Below are 7,515 nucleotides of genomic sequence, written 5' to 3'. Positions count from 1 at the left end.
ATCGAAGACGAAGAACCTTAAACCCCTAAGCAGTAGGGTAACAGGTTGAATTACAGATCTAAAACCCTAAGCAGTAGGGAAACAGATCAAAGATGACAAGCCTTAATCCCCTAAACAGTAGGGTAACAGGCTGAAAATTAAATATCTTCTTCCTGAAACAGCAGTGGAGTTGATCGAAGCCACAGCAGATCTCCTTGGAGTTTCAGTGGAGTAGATTGAAGTCACATGTCTTATCTCCATGGAGTTGCAGTGGAGCAGATCAAAACAAACCTTACCTTCTTAAAGTTGCAGTAGAGCAGTGAAGCGAAGCGAAGCAACAAGATTGGAATAAAGCTACCTGGAGAAAAGGAGCGCTAAACAGGTCCAGACACAATGAAACCAAGCAAAATTGGTCTTTCTTAAGTCTTTGCTCTGTTCTCGTTACACGACAACAAGCAAAGAGGGGCAGCTGTACAAGCCCAATTTTTGGGCCCAGAACCCTCTAACCCGTTTGACCCAAACCCAACTCAAACCTACCCAAAACCCATTACAACCCAAAATAATAAGGCCCAAACAGAAAAATAACAAAAGTCTCAAACCCTAGGTGCGCCGCACCTAGGGTCTTCTGGCTCCAACCACTGCCTCATGTTAGTGGCACTACCACCGCCGTTTGTCTGCCATACAAAGAAGAAAAATGGTAAATATATGTAGATGATAAACATGTAAATGGCTATAAAAGAGAAAAATCAAAAACCTTTGTAAGGGGGGAGACACTTTGATGAAATAATAAGCAATATTAGACAAAAAAATTGAAGAATCACAGCAAAAACAGAGCAATCAGAGACTGAACCAAAGGTTTATCTCTATTTTCCTTCGTTTTTTTTCTTTTTTGAATCCATTCGTATATATCATTTTCACCCTATTTTAAAGCAGTACATATACTAAATACAAATATATAGAAAACACACATAAAAAAAAAAAGGAAAAAATGCCGGCGATCGGACCGACGTCCCTCCCCTGGCCGAAAATCGCTCCGGACCCTCCCGCTCCCTCTTTCCTCTCTTTTTTTTTTCCTCACCTGGTCTCAAATGAATTTTTAAAAAAAATTTAGCTTTTATAGGGGACCAAAACGCACCGTTTTGGTCCCCCCGCTTAATGATAAACGACGTCGTTTGACGCTGGTCGGTCGACCGACCCGCACTGTAAGGTGATCCGCGTGTTTTGAGCGGAAAGGCTATTTGCGCAATTGGCCCTTCCGCATTTTTATATTTCGCAATCAAGTTATTCGGTGTTTATAAATTGACCTCGAAACCCATTACACTTTTTCGATTTAGTCCCCCTTCCAATTGTCGTTTCAAGTGTGTGGATAAATTACTTATTGGACCCCCATAGTTTAACGCGCTCTAATAAGTCCCTTCTCCTTTAATTTCTTTCAAAATTCGCCCCAAAGATTTGGTTTTAATCCAATCTCATCCCTTTTCATCTATTTTTTTTACCTTAAATTTCATATTATTTTTATTGTTTAATTCAATTTTAAATATTAATTGTTATATATAATATTGTTATCATTATTGTTTTATTATTATTATATTATATTTAACTATATATATACACTTTTCGTTTCATTTCTACTATTATATACATATATTATATATTCTTTAATATTAATTCACATATTTCATTACGTATATGTATATATAGGTATTTTTGTGTATATGGTATTATTTTCATGTATTCATTTATTTATATCATTTTTTTAAAAAATAATTATATTAAGTATATACTTGTAAATATCGTGCTCTTCATACATTTCTGTTATTTCATACAAATCTCTTTACATTATTCGTCATATATTTCTTTCATTTCTATATGTTTTGGATATCATAACATTTATATACTTTTCTTGCAATATGTCACGTATACATTTTTATCTTTAATATTGTGGTTATTGGGATATGTTTTAGTATTCATGAATATATCTTCAATACATATATATACACGTATATATTATTATTATTAGTTTTTGATCTTATTGTCTTGTTAATACATTTGTGTCATATATACATACTTTTAATATTTATTTGTATATTATACTTCACATTATGCCCATGTAAATTAATATTATATCATGCATATCATTTTGTTATAGTTTTTTTATATTGTAAATATCATATTATGATCTATCATGTATATTACGTATGTCATGTATATGTATTATGTGTATATTTTGTTTGTATTACATTATATGTTATGTATATACATTCGGTATTATCACATATTTATTTTCCCATATATTTATGTAATGTTTTTATTATTATCATTATTTTTGCATTTTTAATATAATTACTATTATACCCTTCATTGTTATCATTATTGCATTATTACCTTTATTGTTATACCCTTTCTATATGTAATTACCTATATGCGATTGTTTTTATACTAACTAATTTAAAAATATATATATACGTATTTTAGCGCATTTGTATCACTTATATATATCGTCATTCTCATTATTATCGTTTAGTCACCTATTATTTATACCTTTATAAATTCTTTCAAACCTTAAATCATTCATTATTTGTATCATCATAATTATTACTAACATATACATACTATGTAATTTTATTACGTATGCATTTTTATATATACTATACATATGTATCTTTTAATATGGTACTATTATTATATATACATATATATATATATATATATTTTTTTTTCTTTATATATTTCTCATTACTACGTGTATACCCTAATACACATATGTATATACTTTTATATTGTTATCATCGCCATGATTGGCATTTCATTTTGCCATTATTTATTTATATATCTATTTGCTTGCGTATTCGACCATTTCGCTTTCCTCACGCATTAGTCTATATTTGCGTATTACTAACCTTGCTTTTATGTCATCTTTTTATAATTGCTTGTTGTTGTCATTCATTGTTACACGTTAATTATGATCGGTTTTTATATATTACTATGAATCACGTTATGTTTTTACTCAATACTTTAAAATAATTCTTTCATAAAAGTGATATTCCGTATTTGGTGATTCGAAATACTCGTGCCCTAACTTACTGGGTTTCGATTTTTCTCATTAATCTAAATAACGGAATACTCTTTTAAATCACTATATGAGTCTAAAAATGCTTATTTTCGGGGTTTCGAGGTGTGATGCCCTAACTTACCGGGTATGACATTTTGATATCTTGAAATAAGATCTTTTGCAAATAAAGGCAATGTTCGGGGTTCGGAAATTCGAGGAAACGTGCCCAAACTTACTGGGTTTCGATTTTCCTCGTCCACCCTAACTAACCGAATATCCTTTTAAAAGAAGTTAAAATACGCGAATTTTTATATAAAAGCCAAGCTCGTTCTCTAAAATTCAAGATGTCGTGTCCTAACTTACTGGATGTGACATTTTATATTGTGAGACGAGAAGGTCCTTAACATTTGAGCATTTTCTTTACAAAGAGGGATCGTATTTTAAATTCTTTCAAGTTTTCAAATTTTCGACACTAAGACACTAATTAATCAACTAGGTACCAATTTTGGGCGTATTGAGGGTGCTAATCCTTCCTCGTGCGTAACCGACTCCCGAACTCATTTTCTGATTTTCGTAGACCAAAAATTATCGTTTTAGTAAATCTTAACTTTTACTAAAATGATTAACTTAAGGTGATCCGATCACACCTAAAAAGATTGGTGGCGACTCCTGTTTTCATTTTTTTTCAAGTCGATACCCGTTCGTTTTTTTTAAAAAAATGGTTACGACAGTACCTAATTGATTAATTAACGTCTTAATGTCGAGAGTTGAAATTTAAAAAAGATTTTTAAAATACGATCCCTTTTTTATCAATGTTTATTTTTTAAAGATGCTTGAGTTGAATTCAAACGAGCACCAAAAGCCCACTCGTCCCGAGATAACAAAATGCCGCATCTCGTAAGTTAGGATACAACGTTTTAATCTTTGAGAATAAGTTTACCTTTAATTTTTTATCGAAACCTTGTGTATTTTGAAATCCAAAAGGGTATTTGGCTATTTAGGTTTAATAAGAAAATCGAAACTCTGTAAGTTAAGGTACGATTTCTTAAATTTCTAAAGTGCGAAATATTGCCTTATTTAAAAAAAGGCTTTTGAATAATAGCAATACAATATTTAAATGATACGTATTTGTTTGGTTTGGAGTATAATAAAGCCGTTAATTGTGTATGAGTATGTTGGAACAAAATTCACGGTGTGATTTGAACGAAATAAAATCAAAAGGTAATATATAACATGTAACAATACTATATGAATAGATAAAAATATGGTGTCAAAAGCTCAGAACTGGAAAGGTCAGTTTACAGTGTTTGTGAAGAATATTCCGGTAACTGTGCATTGGAAAGGGCTATGAGAGCTATTCAGTTATCATGGCGAGGTGTTAGATGTTTTTATTCCGGTTAAGAGGTGCAAAGATGGAAAAAGGTTTGGCTTTGTAAGATTTTCAAACATCTCAGATGCTCACAGGGCGATTGACAGACTCAATGGTTTCATTCTTTTAGGGTATAAAATTGGAGTGAAGATGTCTAGCTACAGAGGCGGTTGGAAGATATGGAGGAGAAGAAGTATTCGCTATAAGGACCATGCTGGATTGGAGAAGAATAGTTATGTTTGGGAGAAGGGAGACACTTCTGGAACTTCAAAGGATGATCGAATTGCAAATAGTGATGTCTCGGAAAAAAATAGGTTCCAAACAAGAGTAGTTAAAGGATTTGTTGAGGAAGAACTGCTATGGAAACTTCAAAGGTGTTTGGTGGGGGAATCTGCATCTATTTGTGATTCTAAAAACATGGCTGAAAGGCTAACTAAGTTCGGACTTCGAGAGATATTGGTTAAGAGGATTCAAGGAAGATTTTTTCTGATTGAAGTACCGGATGAGGAGTTTATGGAGGTTTTGAAACAAAACAACTGGGGGTATCTGAAGGAGTGTTTCTTATTAATTGAACCATGGTCGGAAAAAAGTTACGTGTCGAATAGGGTGTCTTGGGTTGAAGTTGTAGGGATACCATTACATTGTTGGAACTTTGAAACTTTTAAAAGAGTAGCTGAATTATGGGGTAAGTTGATATCCATGGGAGAGAGTTGGAATGATGCTTGTTGTTATGAGAAGATGGAGATGTTGATTTCAATTAATCAACTACAACAGATTGACGATTTAATAATGTTGGAGGTAGGAGATTGTAAGTTTCCGATCAGGATTAAAGAAAGAGGATTATAAGAAAGGAAATCGGTAAAGTCCAAGAATGTGCGGTCCCATCTAAAGGAAGAAGGTAGTGAATCTCCGGGAGCTGAATCAGCTACCAGATCAGAATCAAAAATTTCCCCAGAGGTTAAACGAAATGACGTGGGAGGTGACGTGGGAGGTGAGTTTAATGCTATCAGTCTTGAAAGAGGTGCTATTGAAAAAGATGGGGTAGGGTTAGCTGCTGTTGATGTTATGTCAGAAGAAAATTTTTTTGGGAATAATATAATTATAGAGGAGGAAAATTTGGGCTCTGAAAGAGAATTGAATAGGGCTAGAGAAGATTTGATTAATATGGGTCTAATTATGCAAGTGGGCCCGTCAGAAGATGGTGGGCATCAAGAAGTGTTAGATTAATCAGCTGAAGTGGGTGAGATTAATGGGCTGACTCTTAAAGGTGGTAATAATCTAACATATTCAGAAGTGGGAGGTGTTGAATCGGAAAGGAGGGGTGTGGAAGGAGAAGAAGTAAGGTTCAACATTGTGGAGGATTTCTCTCTTTTTAATCAGTATAGGAGGAAGAAAAAATTTTTGAACAAACGGATTCGTTCGATGCGTGAGATTCAAGACAGTGTTCTATCGACTAAAGAAAAACAGCGAAGGGATAGAAAAGAGAGGATCGAGAAGGGAAAGGCGATAACACGGGGTGAAGACCCAACAGCAAATTTATCTTTATCAGATTCAGACATTAATAATCGAAGGAGGGTCATTTTGAAGGAGGCAAAAAAAACCTGGGAAGTTGGGAAAAAGTTGGGACTAAGTGTGAGGGGGATGAAGAAGAAGTCATTGAAGAAATAAGGAGATTAGGTAGTGAGAATTAGTGGAGATTTCGGTATAGACTGCGGCAGATTTCCAGGCGAGGTTGTTTTTGTAGTAAATTACTATTCTGTTTTTTTATAGTTTTGGTTGCATTGTGAGGGATATGAGAATATTATCTTGGAACATTAGGGGTTGGGGTCGAAGGTGAAAAAGAGCTCAATTAAAAGATTCTGCTGATTACATAGAGTAAATGTATGTTTTATTCAGGAAACAAAAATGGAGATGATTTCTAAGGAGGAGGTGAGAAAATTATGGAGGGATGACAATTGTGAGTTTAGGTTCATAGCAGCAAATGGTAAATCGGGCGGATTGTTAACTATGTGGAGTATAGATGATTTCCTTGTTTCCAATGTATGGTGCGATGACAGGGTGTTGATTATAGAAGGAAAATGGGTTAAGGAGGATTTGGAAGCGGTGTTAGTTAATATCTATGCTCCTAATATTGCGACAGAACAGAGTAATTTATGGGGGAAATTGTCGGAGCTTAGAAGTAAGTTTACAAGTCCATGGATTATAGGTGGAGATTTTAATGTGGTGAGATGTAGAAGTGAAAGAAGCTACTGCTGGGGGTCAGAGAAGGGTACTAGAGAATTTGAAAATTTTATCTTTGATTGTAATCTTATTGATTTGCCGTTAGTGGGGAAGAAGTTTACGTGGTATGGACTGGAGAACAAAAAAAGCAGGTTCAATAGGTTCTTGCTGGATGAATTTTAGTTATTAAAGATGAAGGATTTACAGCAGATTAGATTAAAGAGATCGGTTTCAGACCACATTCCAATATTACTAGCTGACGCGGAAGTTGATTGGGGTCCTAGGCCTTTTAAGTTTATCAATGGATGGTTAAAGAAAAAGGATTGTATGGGTTTGATTGAGAAAGAATAGAACCATATGGAAAGTTTGAATGGTCAAATTGCTAGGAAGTTGAGGAAGCTTAAAGGGGCCTTGAAGAAGTGGAATGGGGATAATGGAAATGTGTTGGAAAATAGAATAGCATTGCGAGGATAATATTAAGGTATTAGATGAAATTAGAGATCAAAGAGTGTTAAATGAGAGTGAAATGGAGTAGCTTAGAAGGCTGAACGCAGAGATTTAGGATGCTATGAAATTCAAAGAATCGTTATGGAGACAAAAATCAAGAATGATGTGGTTGAAAGAAGGTGATGCGAATACGGCCTTTTTCCATAAAGCGGCGAAGATAAAAGTTAAAAGAAAGACTATTTTTAGAATGAAATTTAATCGATATTGGTGTAATGATCCAAAGGAGTTAAAAAAGAGAGTGTATGAATTTTTTAAAAAACATTTTCAAGGGCATTCAAGGAATTGGGAGATAGAGATGGAGCTTGATTTTAGGAAATTAAAGGAGAGTGATGCAAAAAAACTAGAGGTTCCTTTCTCAAGAGAGGAGATTCGAGAAGCTGTATAGAGT

The sequence above is a fragment of the Gossypium arboreum genome, chromosome 11 (assembly GCF_025698485.1).
Source record: "Gossypium arboreum isolate Shixiya-1 chromosome 11, ASM2569848v2, whole genome shotgun sequence".
Lineage (NCBI taxonomy): Eukaryota > Viridiplantae > Streptophyta > Magnoliopsida > Malvales > Malvaceae > Gossypium > Gossypium arboreum.
The sequence above is the reverse complement of the archived record's forward strand: the minus strand, read 5'-3'. Positions refer to the sequence as shown.